Here is a 20,865-nt window from a genome sequence, read left to right on the forward strand (position 1 = left end):
AACAGACACTACCAGCTGACCTGTCACAGACACTTTGTTGATAGGTCCTTTTGGCTAAGTTCTCCCCCAATTATCACTCAGCAACCTGTTCAGCAGATCCCATGACTAAAGATGTGTGCACATGGTGCTGTGATGTTACACTACACTGCTTATCCTAATCCCTGGAGCCTGCCAGTTCACTGACGGACACCTCCTCCCAATAATGAAACAGTAAGAAGGGCTTGACACATGCATTTCTTAACGTATAGGGAGCGTCAGCTGCTGAGGATAACATGCAGGGGAATGAAAGAGGATATTCATGACTTGTAAAGGAAGGGTCTCTTGGAGATTAAGTGATTTGATTAAAAAAAAGTCTCAGTTAAATCTAAAACTGAAGATTCTTTCTTAAAGGACAAATGGTTGGATTGATTACCAAGCAGTAATTACTGGGTGGAAGGAGTTGGAGAACTGTCTAAGGACCAAGTCAGCAGGCCAATGCCTGAAGGTCTGAGGAACTAAAACAGGGTCAACTACTGTACAAGATGACTAAAGGAGTGGTTCAGCGATAAACAGTTGTGTAAAATCTTACCATAACCATCGATGTCCATCTTTTCTATGTTGCAGTAGGATTCACTGCCAAAGGTAGTCCTGGTGTTCAGCCAGTATACAAAAAACTTTACCCACTGCAAGGAACGTGGGATGTCGCATGTAGGCCAGCAGCTGCCACCGGCCATAAAAGTGACATACGCACGTACCATCTTCAGAACTGAATACCACAGTAAGAACAGCAGCCCATGGAACAAAGGAGGTAAGCATACATCCAGGAAAAAGACAAACGAGGAAGGTGGGAGGGATAAAATACTGCAACACAGAAGAGACATCTACGGTTATGGTAAGATTTTACACAACTATTCTGTGTCGTCCTGTTCTTATGTTGCAGTATTTTTAACATGAGGGACAGTACCAAAACTCATGAAGAAGAAAGGGAGGGGAAAGGAGCAAAGAAGCTTTCTAAGAAACCATGGTTCTAGCAAAACCAACTCTAGATTTGGAGATGCCATCCAGTTTATAATGTTTAGCGAAGGTGTAAACAAAAGACCAAGTAGCTGCTTCCAAGATGGTGTTAGTACCCAATCCTTTGAAAAAAGCACCTGCTACAGCTCTTGTGGAATGAGCATTAATGGCAGTAGAAAGGCTCTTACCATGAAAAACAAATAAAAGGAAATAGTTTTAGAAATCCAAGTGGAAACAGTCTGGTTGGACACAGGCAATCCCAGAGCCTTGGGATGAAAAACAAAAAGGTGATCAGATTTCCTGATGGCCTTAGTTTTATCCAAGCAAAATCTGAGACATCTCACTATTTGATTGTGGAGAGGGGGGAAAAGTGGGCAAATGAATAGACTGGTTAAGTGACAATTCATTCACGACCCTGAGCATAAAAGAAGGGTTATTATGCAAGGAAACCCTATCCTTATGGAAAACCGGGTTAAGGGGAGAAGCCATCAAGGCTTGAAGTTTGGACACCCTCCTGCCTGAAGTGATAGCTAACAAGTCTTCCAAGTACAATGTTGCAGGGAGGTTGTAGCTGCATGTTTAAATGGAGCAAAAATAAGTTTTTCCAAGACATAACTGAGATCTCAAGGAGGAGGAACAGGCTTCCTTGGAGGTCTGATATGAAGGATACCTTTAAGGAAGAGTTTAACTTCCAATTTAGAAGCCAAAGGAGGAGAAAAAAGCAGACAAGAAGAAATGATTGAAAGATGAGCCTTCAGCAGTTCACATAAGTAAGATCAGGGCTATAGCCACAGAAAGTGGGTCCAGTTTACGAGAAAGACACCAGATGGAAAACCTCTTCCATTTGGATAAGTAGGATTTCCTAGTATTGGGTTTCTGGCCTCCTGCAGAACCCTAAGCATGTCCTCTGAAAAGGGGTGCCAGAAAGGATCACCTAAAGTGTCAGATGTAGAGTTAACAGATGTGGGTGAATTAGAGATCCCTTGTCTTGTGTGAGAAGATCCACCCTGGGAGGTAACTTGTGATGATTACCCTTGGCTAAATGCAGAAGGAACCAATGCTGTCTTGGCCAAAAGAGAGTCACCAACAAGATTTTTGGTTTGTCCTGCTGAATTTTCAGCAGAACTTTCTGAATAAGAGGGAAGGGAGAGGAATGCGTAGAGAAACATCCACGTTCCATGAGAAAGAAAGGGAGTCAACCTTCCACAACAGAGTGTCTGGAACTCTGGCACAACATTTTGGAAGATGTTTGTTCAGACAGAGGGGAGTCAAAAAGATCTACTTGAGGAATACCCCATGTCTAGAAACACATCCCTGTGAAGCATCCATTTGTGGGACTTGCTCAAAGTGTCTGCCACTACATTCTGATTGGAGCTGTACACTGTGTAAAGGGAGACGTGATACAGAGTTGCCAGTTCCCATGCCATGCAAGCTAGGCTGCATAGAAGATATCATTTACCCCCCCCCCCCCATTTGCTTGCATACCAAAGAACTGTGGTGTTATCTGTAAAAAGTTTTAGAGGGCCTGGACAAAAAAGAGTGAAAGGTCTGTAGAGCCAAGAGCAGGGCTCTCATCTCTTTTATGTTTATGTGCTCCTTCCTTTGAGAAAGGGACCAAAGGCCTTGAACCTTCCAGGATGCAAAGGCTGCCCCCCCAACCTATGTCTGAGACATCAGTGAACAATTCCTGACTTGGAAGAGGATGATGCAGAGGAAGGCCTGGGTTCAGGGAACTTTGCTGAATCCACCAACAGAGTTCCCTCTTCAGACAAGGAAGAAGTGGGATAACAAAGTCCAAAGGATGTGCATGTTGGCTCCAAACCGACTTGAGGTACCATTGAAATTTCCTCATGTGAAGTTTGGCCAGAGGTAACATGGGCATGCTGGATGCAATGAAACGTAGAAGATGGAGAAAGTCCCTAGCTGTAAGAGACTGCAGAGGGAGAAGATCTTGGAAGAATTTGGTTAGAGTCTGAATTTTTCCTGAGGGGACAGGGAGGCCAGCATTCAATCTCTATGGATACTGTACCTCAGAAAGACATGGTCTTGTGAAGGTGTGAGAAAGGATTTTTGGAAGTTTATTGTGAAATCCAGCCTTTGAAGAAGGGAAATAGTGAAACGGAGATTCTCTTTCAAAGGTTCTGGAAGGAGTGCCTGGAGCAGGAAATCGTCCAGGTAAGGAAAGATTTGTACACCCTAGTGTCTGCAATAAGCTATCACAGGAGCCAAGCATTTTGTAAATGCCCTAGATGCCAGAGAGAGACCAAAGGGCAAAGCAAAGAATTGAAAATGTGATGAAGCAACAGAAAAATGCAAATATTTCCTGAAAAGGAGGTCAATGGGAATGTGAAGGTAAGCCATCCTTGATGTCCAGGGATACCATACAAGCTTGTGGAAGGATGAGGGGAAACAAGGTAGGCAGAGAAAGCATCCAGAAGGGTGAAACCTTTAAGAAGGTGTTGAGGTGTGAAAGATCCAGAATGGGTCTCCAAGGGCCATGTTTTCTGGGAATCAGAAACATCCTGGAGTAGAAACATCTTCCTCCTTAGTGCAGTGGAACTTCTTGAATAGTTCCCTGGGATTTCAGTACCTGGAACACCTCTGGGAAAAAAAAAACTGTAGTTGCTCTCAAGGTGGCTGAGGAATACCCATGAAAGGTGGAAGAGTTTCCCCACACCATGAAATACCCTTTATAGATAATGGAAAGGGCCCATGAAACTTGAGTAATTTGCTCCCAATCTGGAAGGAGACAAGGAAAGGTGCAGAGAGAGGGGCAAGTAGCTGAGAAAAGGTTGGTAGTCACAGACTTACTGGCTTGTCTGGAAAAGGCTGTTTTTGTGCAGAAGTAGACAGACAATTTTGAAACAGTAGGTTTCCTAATTCCTCCCTTACTTCTGTCATGAAGTTCAGGTCCTATAGTACCATCAGAGGAGGATGTTGAGTTGCTAAACCTGCCAATGTTGGACCACAGTTCTGTTTTCCATGCGGTCATGGTTATCTGAAACAGCTGACACATATACATCTTTACCCTGGGACAACTGGAGCTCAAAACATAGGTATCCGAGACACAGAGGCCAGTTTGTGCCCGCCATAAAGCCCAGCAGCCCTGGGTCAATAAGCTACTGGCTGGTCGGTGTCCACGTGCCCAGGATGAGTTACCTGACATAGCCCTGGTAAGCAAAAGCTGGACATAAAACCAATCAACCTGCCAAACATGAACTAAGAATTGCTAAACTTAATGTAGGTTCACTGACAGGACGGGGCTTGGAAGTGGAAGGCATGATGATATAGAGGAGGCTGGATATCCTTTGTATCTAAGAGACAAGCTGGAAGGGCAGTGCAGAAATGGGAATTGTGGTGAGAGACAGGCTTCAGAATGCAGTGAGGAATGTCATCAGAATTAGAAACAGACTCATGGCAATCAGAATCCAGCCTAATAATAGGACAGTATTCATAATCTCAGCCTATGCCTTACAGCAGGGTTGCGACAGTGAAGAGGAAAAGTACATTCAGACAGCAGGTGCAAGACCTACTGGATAAAGATGAACAACATGAATTAGTGGTGATAACATGACTTGAATGCACATATCTGGATAGACAGAACAGGACATGAGGATTGTCTGGGTTCATATGAGTGCGGCAGCAGGAAAAAAGGAGAAGAGGCCATTCTAGACTTCTGTCTGGAAAACGGCTTGATAGTAGCCAACATATGGATCAGAAAAAGAGACAGTCACAAGGCCAACATGCAACTCAGGTAGACTTCCTCCTAATAAGGAAAACGGCACTGGGGTAGAATCAGTAATTGCAAAGTCATCCCCATTGTGAAACAGTCATCCCACAGCATAAACCACTGGTTGCCACAATCAGCTGCAAACATTGGTCAAAGAAGGTTCTGAAGTCAACAGAGAACAGGCTGAAGACCTGGAAGTTGATTGGAGAGAAATGTACAACAGTTCAAGGAATTAGTCAGGGCTCTAGCACCCCTAGAAGAAGAGGAAATAGGTAGAATTGCAGAAGAATGGCAGCTCCACAAAACAGAATATGTGAGGACTACTAAACAGATATGTAGCTGAGACAGGTACAGAAATAAGATACATAAAGAAAGCTGGTGGTGAAATGCAGAAGCCCAGAAAGTCATCAAAAGGAAGGAGGAATGCAGGAAAAAGTGGAAGATAGAAAAGACAGCCAAGGTTAGGAAGCAATACTGGTTGGCTAACAAAGAGGCTAAGAAAGGAGTCACAATAGCAAAGAACTGGGCATCAGAGGCACTCTACCAGCTTCTGGAAAGCAACTCAGTAGGTTGCACAAAAACTTTATCAGGTTGTAAGGCAAAGACAGAAAAATAAAGAAAAAGGTCAGACAGCCTTCTTAAGGGATGCTAGCAACAACCTGCTCTCCAGTCCACAGATCCTAGTACCAACCTATGAACCTATAGCAGAGCGCCTCCTTGGCAGTCTTCAAAAGGAACCTTGATACTTGGATGGGAGATAGGAAATTCACCCCAGGGATCATGTCAGTCGCCTTGCTAGACAGGGATTCAGGGAAGTAAATATTGTGGGGAGAAATATTCATGGAATTGTTATGACTAGGCTTGTATAGGCCCTAGGGTCGATAGGTTCATAGGTTGGTACTAGGCTAACATCAAAGGCAAATGGAAGAGTACTTCCAACAGCTTCTGAATGAAGAAAACTCCACAAAAGTTGTACTGCCCCAGACACAGCCTTTAACAACTGAAGAAGAGGAGTCCATCATAGAAGTAAGAACAGCACTAAGGAAAATGAAGTCAGGAAAAGCATCACGCTCAGATGAGGTCACAGCCAGATATGATGAAGATGCTGGCTCAGATAGGGGAGAAACGGTGCCAGAGCGTACTCATAGCAGTGTGGAGACTAAGGCACATCTCAGATGACTGGAGCATAAGCATACTCATACCAGGGTACAAGAACAAAGGGGACATGCACAACAGTGAGCAATAAAGAGGTCAGAGGCATCAAACTCCTGTCACATTACATGAAAGCTCTGGAGAGGATGATTGATAAACGGTTACGCAGAGTAGTAGAAAGTAAGACGGGAGATGAGCAGTTCAGATTCAGATCAGGATACAGGACAACTGAACCAATGTATGCAGTGAGACAGACAGTTGAGAAGAAGCTAGAAATGAGGAAAGAGTTGAAGTGGGGATTCCTAGACTTGGAGAAAGCATATGACAAAGTCCAAAGAAAGCTGACTTGGGCAGTCCTGTGGTGGTTCAAAGTCCCAGAATCATTGGTAGAATTATTGCAGGCTATGTACAAAGATCCAATGACTCAAGTATGAGCAGTGTTTGGTTTCACAGAGGGGCTCGGAGTGGGTGTGCATCAGGGTTCAGCTCTGAGCCCATTGCTGTTTATACTAGTGATGGATTACATTAGCAAACCGGTCAGAGGGAACAGATCAACAAAGCTGCTGTATGCAGATGATGTGGCACTACAGGCAGACTAAGCAAGAACTTCAGCAAAGGATAAGGGAATATACTGAAAAACTGAAGGCACATGGGACTGAACGAAGTACAGATAAGACAATGGTAATGCCAACAAACCGGGAAAATGAGAAGATAACTGAGATAGAAGGGAAGAAAGTGGAAGAGGTTAACAGCTTCAAGTATCTGGGAGGGGTGGTTGAGGAGAAGTGAAGCTGGAATGAAGAGGTCAAAGTTAAAATCAGAGGGGCTGCAGCCAAATGGCATAGTGTCATGTGTGACGTATGACAGGAGAATGCCAAAGAAGCTGGAAAGTAAGATGTACAAAAGAGTGATGTGACCAGTACTACTGTATGGTATAGAAACCTGATCAGTAAAGGTAGAGCAGATGAGGAAGCAAGAGGTGATGGAAATGAAGTGCCTGAGATGGGTCGTAAGATGCACACTGTGGGACGGATGAAGAAATGAGGACATAACAGAAGCCAAAGTAACACCAAATGCAGAAAAGATGCAACAGAACAAATTATGGTGGTTCAGGCATGTGCAGAAAATTAGAAGATGATCTGGAGAAGACGATTTAGGACAGACAGGAAGAAGGTAAGAGAACATGAAGGTATCCAGCAAAGAGGTGGATGGATTGTGTGACAGAAGATCTGCGACAGTCAGGCACGTGTGTGGTACTGAATTAAGAGAGATGGTGACAGTTAAAGAACACCCAAAACCCATGTAGAAAATAGGAAAAAAGGGATGATGATGACCTGAGAGACGTCACAATCATCTGTAAGCTAACCAGATGAAGTACTACAGGAATTACACTGTCCAGAAAATGGGAACCGTTTCCATCTAGAAGCACAGAGTTCCAGAGTGTAAGGCTTCCAAGCAGTTTCAATAACCTCGGACACCCCAGTCAGATCATCTGACAAAATCAGAGGTGTCCATGAGAGAACAGGTCCTGGACTGGAGTCAACAGTCAACTCAAATAAAAGCAATATACAGGGCTAGGATCAGAAGAGTTTTCTGTACTGCCTGGGACTTTAGTGCCTGAATCTTCACCCCTTTTAGCCACCAAGTGTTCATAAAAAGGAGGTCTGGTCTTTTTTTTTTTTTTTGAACTTTTCAATGTAGCACAGAATCATTGGGAAAGTACAGAAGAACCTTCCATGTTAGATGAAGAAGAATACACCCACTGCCATCTCCTTGTTGTCCTGCTGCATTAAGCACATTAGGAGGATGACCACATTCTAGCAAGTGATGAAGAGCTCAATCTACAGAGAACACTGATTCCGAAAGCCCTGAGGCAGATATGTACTTTAAATCTGCAGCTCCAGGAAAGAATCAGAGGAGTGGAGAGTCCACCATTCAATCATTTTCCACAGGGATGTGCACTACTGAAAAAGTGATTTCTTATCTATGATCCATCTCCCTACAGAGATTATATGGCTTTATTGATTAAAGATCACATGACTGATTAGTCTTCTGGTTAGAGAGAGACAGACCCAGAAGAAACTTTCTTTACAAGACCTTCAGGGTCAGGAAGTCCTGTTAAGCAGCAAATGAAAGATACTAATTCCCCTTTCCATAGAGGTCCTCACCCAATCTTATGTGCGGGAGAAGAAGTGGGCTCATCACTCTGCAGTAAAAGTCTCTAACATCAAAATCTGCAATGGATTTGACAGCAGGAAAGAAAAACCCAAGTAAAGGCTGATGGAACTGTATGGCAGTCAAAGGTCCACTGACAAGGATCTGAAAAAATGGAGAACAGTACAAAAACAGTGTTACTGCAGCCAATGACTTTTCATAGTTCAATACAATACTGATATCCACAGGAAAGCAAATGCTGTTATGAAGACTGTACATCCATAAGGCCCAAAAGATACAGAAGAATCTAAAGTTTTGTGTTGTACCCCCCAGTAAGACCTAGCCTGATAGCTCTTCTACCTGCACTCAAAAGCCCCAGTCATTATGCAGTTACAGGGGCTTGGGATTCCAAGGCAGTAAAAGCACTTCAGTGCATTCCCTCCTGCCCTGGAATCCCCTATGAACTCAACCACTAACTGTGACATTCAGGTGGGTAAGGAAGAGGGCCATCTTGGCTGATCCTGCAAGGTGGCATACCCTCTCTCCAAAAGAGCATCTCCCATCCCTACTGCAGCTCTTGCAAAGTGCCCTCTAATAGCAATTCCCTTCACAGTGCAACATACACATGGAAGCACAGGCTGGACAGATTTAAGCTCTATGGGGTAGATACCTATTGCTCTTGCTAGGTGTCACCAGAGTTGCAAGCCACAATCACCTCCTTCTCACCCAGGAATGGTGAGGTAGCGGCATTTATGCTAATCCAACTCTGCCAGGTCTTACTGATGCCAGAGCTACTATTTCAACTTGGGTCACCTGTGACACAGTCATGGCTTTTTCCCTCTATGCTTCAGACCGACTCCGCAGAATATAAACCCTGACCCTGATCTCTAACAGTCGGGACCTCCTGAACTATCTTCCATAACAGGAATCACAAACATTGGTGAGAGTGTTCAGCTATTCATCTATAAAGGCTATCCTCTGAAACAGAAATGGAGAGGACTTTTCCCAAATTATGGAAACCCTTGACAGCCTGCAGCAAAGGGAACACACGCATGCAAAAATGGAAGTTTTCAGAAGTAGGAACCAGTCATATAGGAACCATAAGAACCACCTTCTCCTGCAAGGTACTTGTCACTACCCCGATACTCTTACTAAATGTAAATGCTGAGGAAGCCCAAAGGACACTTTGCATTGAAAGTGATACCCACTCTCAGCAAAACAAAGGATGCGCTTATTGAAGTCACTCAGGTTTACAAGTTTTACAATGTTTGCCACATTTAGGATCAGGAAGAGTTAGGAGTAATACCCCAACCCCATTCATGACCAGGAGGAGTAAGGAGTAAAACCCCAACCCCATTCATGACCAGGAGGAGTAAGGAGTAAAACCCCAACCCCACTATTAGTGTGAGACATCCTCTATGACCTCCACCAAGAGCTCTGCTGTGATGAACTTCTTTCTCAGATACATCACAAGGTGTACTTGTGTGTGCGACTGGGCAGGGAGACATGAGCAGGAGACCAATCTACAATGGACCTCAAGAGCCTCATGGTCCCTTCAAAAGAGAGATCATCCACCTAGTCCTCACAGAAACATAAGGAGGAAGTTTCAGTGCTTCCCTTACTTCTAGGCATGGGGCTCACATACAGTCTTGCACAAGGGCAACTGTGCATTTGATATATATTGGATATTTGGTGACAATGAATCCATGAATGAGACAATGCTCAGGGAATGTGTTTGGGGAGATAAAAGATGTGAGCATAGCTACTCCTTAAGGGCATGACTCTGTGCCAACAACATATTAGCTTGATGTCTGGGAAGACCTAATGGACACCTTAGCTACGGCTTGCTAGCTATGTTGACCTTGGAAAAAATAGCTACATGGTAAAACCCTGACTTTTGAATGCATGCCTTAAGAGGATAGTTCCAGAGCTCAGACCGGACTACTCTGAGCTCCAGTTGACTAACCTGGGACTAGGTGGCAGAAATAATTGAGAATATATGTAGAGCATGAGCTGCACCTCCTCCAAAAGCAGCTTGTCCTCCAGCAACAACATGACAGTTGTGCATAATCACAACTCCTCTAAGGATGAGCTTGAGCTCAAAACTGCTGGGATCAGAAAGGCTGCTTTAGTAAATGGAATTACATCCAGCAGACCACAACCTATTTTCTGAAGGCTTTTTCTTTATGTTTTTTAAACACTTTTGTTAAATTCACACATTTTAACAATGACATAAGTACACATACATTAACAGAAAAGAAAAACAGCTGTAAATATTTTTGTTCATTTTTTTCACGCATACTACATATGGTTTCTTTAACCAAAAGTGATCACCAAAGCACAACGACACCAGTAAATGCAAGAAAATACGATGTAAGGCGAAACAATGAAGCCACGGAGGGAGATTCAAACCAACAAGTTTATTCTGCTATAACATTAACGTTGACACAATTCGTTGTCACAATACGTTTTCATTTAAAGTTACTTCGTCAGATGTGGGCATGCAATACCTGTTGCTATGACTCCTGCACTGTTTTTACAAGGCCGGTTATATCCAAATTTCCAGCAGAAAAATGAGACTAAAAGTAAAAACGAGACAAACTCCACTCATCGAAGACCACTCATACCGGTGTGTATCCTGAGGCACAGTGTGAATTCACAGCAGGAATGTCTACTAGCAACATGATCTTCTCACTAAGACAGCTGCAAGAAAAGTGCTGTGAGAAAAGGAAACCATTGTACATTGCTTTCATTGCTCTAACTAAGGCATTCAACTTGGTCAACAGGAAAGGGCTCTTCTCCCTGCTACAGAGGACTGCCTGTTCCCCCAAACACCCGAGGATGATTACATCCTTCAACGAGGACACAAAAGGTGCCATACAATATGATGGCTCCTCCTCGGGCCCATTCCCAATCAGAAGTGGAGCGAAGTAAGGGTGTGCACTTGTTCCAACACTCTTTGGCATCTTTTTCTCCCTATTACTATCCCAAGGCCAAAAACAGTGTATACCTTCATGCTACAAGCATTAGTAAATCTCTTCAATCTCGCACACCTTCAAGCGAACACCAAGGTGAGGACAGCACTGATCAGAGAGATGCTGTTTGCAGATGACGCTGCCCTAACTGCTCACACTGAGGAAACACTACAATGCCTCATGAGCTCCTTTGCTGGTGCTTGCAGACAGTTCAACCTCACAATCAGCCTCAAGAAGATCAACATCATGGGGCAGAATGTCAGCAGCACCCCCTGCATCTTCATCGGCGATCACACTCTCAAGTTGGTGAACATCATCACTTACCTGGGGCTCCACCATCACCAGCAGCCTCTCCCTGGATGCAGAGCTGCATACCCGGATTGGTAAGGCAGCAACAGCAATGGCATGCCTAACAGTGAGGGTCTGGCACAACTCCAAACTGACCATCAACACTAAGATGAAGGTGTACCAAGTGTGTGTGCTTAGCATGCTGTTGTATGGTAGTGAAACATGGACCCTGTATTCCTGCCAAGAACACAGGCTCAACACATTTCATCTACCCTGCTTTAGAAGGATCCTGGGCATCACCTGGCATGACTGCATCCAAAACATGAACATCTTAGTGCAGGCAGGGATATCAAGGCATGTTTGTCCTGCTCTCCCAAAGGTGCTTGTGCTTGCTGGGTCATACCAGCTGTATGTGTGAGGGTTGAATTCCCAAAGACCTTCTGAATGGCGAGCTTGCCACCGGCTCCAGATTCATAGGAGGGCCTGTTCTGTGATTCAAATGCGTCTGCAAGCATGACATGAAGGAAGGTGGCATCAGTCCAACAGGCTGGGAAGCCATAACCGCAGACGGCATCACTTAAGAGCCTGGCCATCAAAACAGGTAGCCAGATGAGCGAGAAAAAGCAATAGTGCAGATGGCAGAAGGCAGCTTCAGTACCTACACAACCAGGAGTCAACTACACCTGCAGAAACTGAAACTGAGTCTGCCTGTAGAAAATCGGACTTTACAGTCACACCAGGCACTGCATTCCAACCACTGACTGATTTTGTGGCGCAAACTTTGTCTTTTGAGACAGAGAAAGGCCATCATTTACTAAATCAGTTGCTCTTTCTCTCTCTTCTGTGAGATTACCTTTTTTTTGCAATAATTTAACCTCTGACAGCCTCCAAAATAATTCATAATTCTTCTGTCCCATATCTATTTCTCTCTCATTTCTTCTGTATGTGCAAAGTCATCTTTATTTTATTCTACTCCTTAGCAACCCATTATAAAGTAATTTGTCTCTTCCCTAGTAACTGTCAAATAATTTGTCACTAACTGTTCCTTAAATTCATCACTTTTTAAAAAATAAAGTGCCAGAGTCTCCTTTTTACTTAATTTCCATGCATCTTTATCCTAGTCTTTATTGCTTCTAGATCTGAAACACTTATTGGATTGTCTGTTTCAAAGTTACCAATTAAATATAATTTATTTCTATTCTATGCCAGTTATTGTATCTTGGAAAATATGTAAATTCTGTTTGGAGTTCCTGCTAGTAGAGTCACATCTTCCATTCCAAATATATTAAGATATTTCTTCAGAACATTACCCTCCTTTGTTACATTTTCCCTTTTAAGTTCTCCTGATACATCTTCACTACAGTAAAACAGGTTCCAGTCCTCAATCATAAATAATATTCCCTTCTGAAATGTAATTATCTCAAATAGGTTCATAGGTTCATAGGTTCATACTAGGCTATCTGCCCGAGGGCATTTATAAGCCTAGCCCATAGTTTTGTGGCTTACGCCACCCCTTTAGTTTGGAGAAACTATGCCCATTATTTTGCTGTGCCTCTGTCGAGCAGTGACACTGAGGTAACCCCTGGGGTGTATCTGCGATCTCCCATCCATTGGTCAAGATTCCTCTTGAACAAGGCCAGCGAGGTGCTCTGCCTCACATAAACCGGGATTTTGTTCCACAGCATAGGGAGTCTTTGGGTGATGAATCTATCCCTCCAGCACATCCTATTAATAACCGTGTCGAGGTTTAAGTCTCCCGCCCTTGTGGCTCTGAGGGATCTAGATTTTTTTGAGATGAAGCATGTTCATCAAATCTGGGTTTGACATGGCCTTGTATGTCAGGCATAGGTCACCTCTGAGCAAGCGGTAAGCAACTGAATATAACTGGAGTTCTTTCAGTCGGGCAGCATAAGACAGATTTTTGAGACCCTTTATCCTTTTGGTGAGGAACTTTTGTGGCCTCTCCAGCTGCTGCAAGTGTCGGGTCAGATACATTCCGAATGGGGCATTGTACTCTATCATTGGTCTGATGAGTGATGAGTATGGGGAGACTATGACTTCCCTTGATCTAGATGTGAATCCCTTCATGATAAGGTGGGCAATGTAGAAGGTCTTCCTAACTACTTTAGCAATATGAGTGTCGAATGAAAGGCTACTGTCAACCTGGGTTCCCAGGTCACTAATAACTTCTTCTGTGTTCAGGGGATTGCCACCTATATGGTAGCTAGGGGTAACCTTATTTTTCCCGAAGGGTATGACTATGCATTTCTTGGCATTTAACTTTAGGCCATGGCTCTGGCACCAGTTATCCGCTTCTGTGAGACCCTTCTGAACGATATCTGTGTCGGATGTGTTTTCAACTACGCGGCCCAGTTTGCAGTCATCTGCAAGCTTTGTCAGCCATAACCCTCCTGTGTTTGCTTGTACTTCAGAAAAGTAGATGCCAAACAAGAGTGGGCCCAGGACTGAGCCCTGTGGGACACCACTTGTGACAGGCTTTGAGTCTGACATGGCGCCAGCAACTCTGACCCTGTGGGTTCTGTCACTCAGCCAGTTTGCAACCCATCTTGTAATGTATGGGTTTACATTTAAGTTGATGAGTTTTTCAATGATACCAGAGTGAGGTATTGTATCAAAAGCCTTCGCCAGGTCTAGGTAGGCTGTATGGACTGCCTTTCCTCGTCAATGGCCTTGGTGACTGTTTCAAAAAGTCAACCAAGTTTAGAAGGCATGATCTGCCTTTGACAAAGCCAAACTGGGTTGGATCCAAAGTCTGCAAGTTCCCTATGTCTTTATTTATGAGATCCATTATGATCCTCTCCATGGCTTTGCAGATAAGGCTTGTCAAGCTAATGGGACGGTAATTTCCAGGGTCGGTGGAGGCACCGCCTTTGTGGAGTGGGACCACAGTCGCTGCGCCACTCCCTGGGTGCGTATCCGGAGGTGAGACTAAGATTAAACAGCTGTCCTAACTGTGGGTTTAATTCCTCGTTGAGTTCATGGAGCACACAGCCGGGGACACCATCAGGTCCCATGGATGCTGAGTTCTTTGCCTTGGAGAGAGCAATTCTCACCTGGGCGTTAGAGATGTTTGGGGGGCTACAATCATTTGGTATAGATATCTCTCCTTTGGGGGGGGGGGGAGAAGTTTGCACTGAACCTTTCAGCCAGTATGTTGGCAATGTCTGTAGGATCAGTAATCTTCACATCATTTTGAACTAATTCTGAGCATATCTGGGAGTTTCCTCCTAGGTTTCTGACATAGCTAAAGAATGCCTTATGGTTGTCTTTAGAGTTTCACCAGCTGAGCAGGAGAGGACATTAGCAACTGATCCCTCGACATGCTAGAGGGAATAGACAGAAAAACTTAAGAAAAAGGTTCTGGGGGATGTGGGTGACCGAGAAATGGAGTTTGCTTTTTTGGGGTACTTTCTATAACAAGAGTGCTGTATCGAGGTGATAAGTACTGTAGGAGCAAGTGCTTCGCTATACAGATAGAGAATAGTCTACTTGGGAGTCAAGTAGAGATAATTTATAGTTGTAGGATACACTAAATAGGACAGTAGTATACTTTGAGGAAGGTAGTTTTAAGGGAAAATTTGAAGAGTGGACTTTAGGTAGCCCTAATAGTTTAAATCTGATTAACCGGCGCTGCCCTAGTGTGTAACGGTAGCAGCTCCGCGCTAACGCGTGCTTTATAGCAGGGGGCTGGAAAAAACAGGAAATGACCCAAAATGGCCGACGAATTACTAGTTGCTGCTTCTAACCACTCCTCTGAGGACAAACAAGCAGCTCAGTACTCCCCACTCACACTGGTGAGTAAAGAAACTACCTCTGGCCACACAAGAAAATGGAGGAACACAGAAACCAAATACAAAGCCCAGGGATCAGCAAAATCTGATCACTGGAACAACTAGCTAGGAAAGTTTAGGAAAGGAGAAATATTTTTGTTTTTTTTGTTTTTCTTGCAAACAGACAGAAAAAAATGCAGTAAATGCTTTGTTTTCGACTAAATTGCTATCAAAGGCTGGTACACTTGAGTGTAAAATGTCTCCTAAACTTCATAATACTATTTTATGTACAATATAAATACATGCCATTGTAATCCTTCTTCCTTGAAAATAACCACTAATTGCAATAAAAATCTGCCATTACTGTCCCTCTTCCTCTTTTGTCACTACTGGCACCCTACTTGCAATCATTATTACCCCCATTCTTTGCTCCTGACACTGTGCTGACTATCCATACCGTAATCCTTTCTTTACCAAATTCATACATTCATCTCTATCCAAATGTGTCAACTGTAACTTTGTAATTCACACCCTACACTTCTTAATATAATTCAGCACTTTATACTTTTTGTCTGTACCTCCTATGCCATTTGCATTTCATGATATAATTGATAAGGCAGTCATTTTGATATGAAGCAGTTTCATACCTTTTCGTATTGTGCATGACTGTTCGCTGGAGTATGATTTTCCAACTTTCCACTTACATGAACATGTTAATGCTTGGCAGGCTCATTTTGTATGCAGTTGCTGATTCTCATCTCTGTTTGAACCCAAGTCACATTTTTCTACACTCTTCACTTCATTAAAAACTCTCAAGAAACAAAAATGTAAATACATTTTCAAACCCCAACTCCTTTTAACTACTGACAAATGTACAAAACTATACACAATATCCAAAAAGGAAGTTACCCTTAGATATAGGAGGAGTTGCTCCAGACAGACAACTACACCCACAGGATTTAACTAATCTAAATGCTGGAAGTGCATGCTAAAGTGTTCCGTCTTGTACAGATACCATCTATCCTTGTCCTATCTCTCTCTCTCTCTCCCAGATGTGAAAGACAACTTGAATGCACTGTTAGCAGATTTTAAACTCTGCAATGCTATATTTAATACTAAAGTATTAAAAGCTGCTAGGGATGTATCTATTTGTAAAAGTATTCACTTCCATCACTGTCGGACTTCATTTATTTTTACTGAACTGACTGGCAATTCCCCTTTAAATACAAATGATGATGTTTCTTGCAAAAACACCTCAGAGTTTCCTGATTAAGTACCTGAACTTGCAGACAAACTACTTCTAACTTACAGGGCTTTTTTGATAAAACAGAAACAGCCAATAGCTTTACAAATGCAAGAAACAGCTCTTTTCAGATGCTACAAAACTACCATGTTTATGCTTTACATTTTTTGGCCTATTGCTTAGAAAAACAAAACATCCCCCCCTTGTCTGCAACACAAATAAAGAACATTAGTGTATACTTCTACATGTATAATACTACAGTAAATTATAATGCAATATGCATATAATATGAAAAATACACTTCTACATCCCCCCAGCAACCCAAGATCACAACATAATACTGCATTACATCCAGCCTTTATCTTGTTACTTTATAAACCACAGATGCACTACAGTCAAGATTTTCTTAACTTTAATATCACTAGCATAAACAACAGTCACTGATAAGATTCCTCCACCTCACATGTAAAGTATTTTTGCATATTGTGCAGAATTATTTTACAATATAACATGCAATTTATTTCAGGAAATATATTCTACACACACTACCAAGTAGGGCAGCACAGTGGATAGTGATGTCACCATACAGAAATAGGTTCTCTGGTTCAATTCTTGCCTGAGGAGCCTTCCGAGTGGAGTCTGCATGTCTTTCCTGAGTTTGTGTGGGTTTTCACCTGGTACTCTGGTTTCCTTCCACACTCCAAAGACATGCATTAGATAGACAGGACACATTAACTTGGCAGTATGCTTGAGTGTGCATGAGTGTGTGTATGATATGGAAGAACAATGACTGCAAGGCTAGCCACTTGGCAGTGTGAATGTTGGCTCTAGATGACTAACACTGTTGAAGTAATACCCTGACCCCATGTGGAGAATGGGGAAAATGGGTTGACAATGGGGGATAGATTTTTTACTTACAGTTACATCTTCAGTCCTTGTATTATCCTTCTAAACATTACTGACAGAGTTGGAATTATGCTTTCGAGACTTCCCACCAACCTAATACAGTCAGCAAACTTCCAGTCTTGAGTCACTTTTTGCAGGAGCACAGTTGTGATAAAAACTGAATTTTAAGGAAATAACATTTTACATATCTTCCATTTTTTTTTTTCCTCATCATCTCGACCACCCAACATCAGTCTTTCTTTCAAGTCCAAAGCACTCCTAATTTTGCTAGTCAGACCCTGCTTTTTTTCAGTTGGACAAGAATTTTCCCTTGGGACAGTGGAAATGGTTTCACTGGTAAATTCTCTCTATGAGCTTTGTTACTTGTCAGAAGAAGTACAGTTCCCTTCAGCCTGTTGAATCACTTTTTGTTGGGTAAACTTTTTTTTCCACCTTAGCTTGTTGTGCATGCAAAATGTCTTTGATCCTCCAGGAAAAAAAATATTCTGAACACAGCTGGATATAGCAACCTGAATTGCACATCTGCCTCTTGAAATCTTCTGAGTGCCATGATAAAGTTGTTTCTTCTCTTTTGCCTGCTGCACAGTAAATAATAATTTTCCATGGACATTCTGGTTTCTCCAATCTTTAATAATTTTCTTTTATGCAACAATTTGTCAGTAGTAGCTCTTTCAGCTTTTATGATTGCATCTTTACTACTACTACTACAAGTCTTGGCTTCTCTCTCATGGCCAAACCTGGAACATACACAGTGTGTTTATTCAATTAACAAATCATGCTGTGGAATGCCAGTCCAGTTGCTTATCTGTACTTTTTTTTTAAATTAATGCAGTCTGTTCCTTTCAGTTTTTCCTAGTATATCAGAAAATCTCAGGTTTTATCTGTGAGCTCTGTCTTTTAACTCTATACTATTTGTCTGAAATAGTTTTTCTTAAAAAGACTTGTGTTTGGCCAGTATTTCCCTCATTCCACTCTCTCATTTCTGCAGGTTTATCAACTCAGCTGAATAGCTACTTAATGTTTCTTCTATCATTCCAGTCTTTTGTCACTTGACTTTATATATTCCACCAGTGTGTCACTTATTTTAAACACTTGTGAATGCATTTTTCCCCTCTAAATTACTGGAAGACATCTTTTGTATGAAACCTGAAATGTTTTTTGTTGAACTGCAAAACTTTTTCCCAGCAGAAATGTTCTTCTTTTCTAGTTGATTTTCCTTTTCTTTCCCCAGATTTCTTCTTTACTGACATTCAAGCAGCTTACTGACTAGCTCATAATGGAGTTTTACCTAAATTTGCTAATTTTTACTGGCTTTTTATACCCATTTATCACAGTGGGAGAGCTCTAATCAACCTGTATTTCAGAGTGCAGCCAACTTCAAATCACTTCTGTCCCTGGGATCATCCGATACTTAAGACAGCATAACAGACCCTTCAAACAGTCCCCAAGCAAGGTGCTTTCTACCACTCACCATTCTTCTGGTTGCAAGGTAAGCCTAAAGCTTCTCTAGGGTTCAACCTCCAACGCTTGCTACAGAGCCTGATACAGTAATACCCTTCAAGACAATGCAGACGTTGATTGCTAATCTGACAGGCAGAAGATGACTCATTTGACCTAAATGTAGGCAATGAACAAAGAAACTTTTACCAGTGAAGGCCAGGATTCTCTTTCATGCTGCACCAGAAGCATAAAAGAACTGGTGGGCTCAGGGGTTAGGCATGCTTATACAGTCAGTGAGTAATGCCATGATGTGCACTAAAACTGGGTGCTTGAAGCCCTGAACATATGCCCTTCTGAAAAATGTTGCCTAATAGTGAATAGTGAAAAGGATAGTCTCAACCACAGATCCTCCTGCTGTCTGTTAAAATTCCAAGGATCACAAGTCTGACAGTTGGAATAGCAGAACTGAAAGTGTGAAAGGGGGAACATAAATGAAGCCCGAGGTTGTAGTAACCAAGTAGTTCATAGGCGAGTACCAGGCTAGCAGCTCTTATGGGTTATTTTAAGCCTAACCAATTTTCTTTTCAAAGGGAATTGAACTCTGTACCTTGCGTCTGTAAGGTGAACACCTTAACCATTATACCAACCACTAACTTGGAACCATCTTCTACTACTACTACTACTACTACTACAAAGTACAGCCATCTTGGAATTGGCCAAAATAAGCAGCAGGGATATGGGTGCAGGAGAGCTTTAAAGGAGTAACAGCAGGATTTGGAAATCACCACTATTTGTGAGTACATTTTTTTGAAGTTCTTGGATTTGCAGGATGGGGTCTCATACTTCCAATAGGTAGCTGACCCATCAAGGAGGGTCCTTGATGTTAGTTCTGTAGATCTTCATTGACAAGGCTTTTGCAGAAGCATAAAAAATATACTTCAGCTCACAGACTTCATTTGTCATAAGGTCATTTTTTCCAGTCTTCAAAAGGTCTTCTTGGGTGAAGGCAATGTCTGTCTCACTCTGGTGGTCTTCAGACATTGGTGACTGAATGTCCCATATAAAAACAGCATTGCTCCATGTCATCTTAGATTCTTCTATTAAGAAATATTTAACTATAGTACGTCATTGTAATTAACTCAAAATGCAAAACTGTAAGGAGATAGCAACTACAGACAATTTGTAATGGGTACACTATAAAGAAGGATTTTCAAATCTAATCCAGACGGTACCAAAGGGATGGCAATTGTATTACAGCAAGAGTATCACCCTGAAGTGCCTGCTACTATGGTGAATAACCCTCACAGGAGTACTGCCTTACTTTGGGGAGAATTATCACAGTACCAAAACAAGCACAAATATTCATAGTACCGCAATATACACATAGCTCAACAATGTAAAACTTATTACTTGTCTTACATAGCTGACTATTTCACACACTACTAAAAAATACAGTAAATTTCTGGTAATATTCTTTCCCAAGCCTGTTCTGCTGTTCTCTTTGTATCCCCTGCATACTGTAGCACCCAGAATCACTGCTGTATATTCTGTATTAATTCTTGCATCTCAACATACTTTAACATGCTATTTCTAATTTTGCCTTTTAGTACGGATAGTGCCTGATAAGAGTCTTTGAACAGCATACATAACCAATTAACAAGTGAATTAATGAATGAGCAGAACCTGTGTTCTCTGATTAATCCAAGACTGAGGTCAGTTTAAAAAAAACATGCTGTACGTCTGGAATGGGTATCCACTTTGCAATGATTTTAGAATGTGAAAATGTGCTCCAATACCACCTTTAGTATTTTGTCACATTTCATAACAAGGAATAAAATAAATGAGTAGTCTCATACACATGTTAAAGTCTGGCAAGTTATAAGGAGGCCTTCACCCCTATTATAAAGTCAAAACTTGACAATTTCCTGATGCCTTTTTTCCTGTCCAAAAATACCTGCACTAACGTACATGCAAGCTATGTAGTAGTCTTTCATTACTCTTCTGTTTACAGTTGTACAGAATGATTCAAGGAAGCATTTGAGACCACCTCAGGAATAAAAATGTCTGACTAGGTTTCAAGAACACTATTATCCAAGTGATACAAATCACAGGTGTAATTCCTGAAGAGAAATTTTCCTCACTGACATGCTTGCCAACAGGAATTTTATATTACAAGAAAAAAAAATTAAGTCT

General features: G+C 42.2%; 1 protein-coding gene across 1 annotated transcript in view; it reads right to left on the reverse strand.

Annotated features, from left to right (window-relative positions):
• ECPAS (Ecm29 proteasome adaptor and scaffold) overlaps positions 1-20,865 on the reverse strand; it is a 2,158,898-nt gene that overhangs the window by 1,011,160 nt on the left and 1,126,873 nt on the right. The gene's annotated exons all lie outside the window — the stretch shown is intronic.

This window comes from Protopterus annectens, chromosome 2.part0 (genome assembly GCF_019279795.1).
Source record: "Protopterus annectens isolate FY-2018-M chromosome 2.part0, PAN1.0, whole genome shotgun sequence".
NCBI classification, from domain to species: domain Eukaryota; kingdom Metazoa; phylum Chordata; order Ceratodontiformes; family Protopteridae; genus Protopterus; species Protopterus annectens.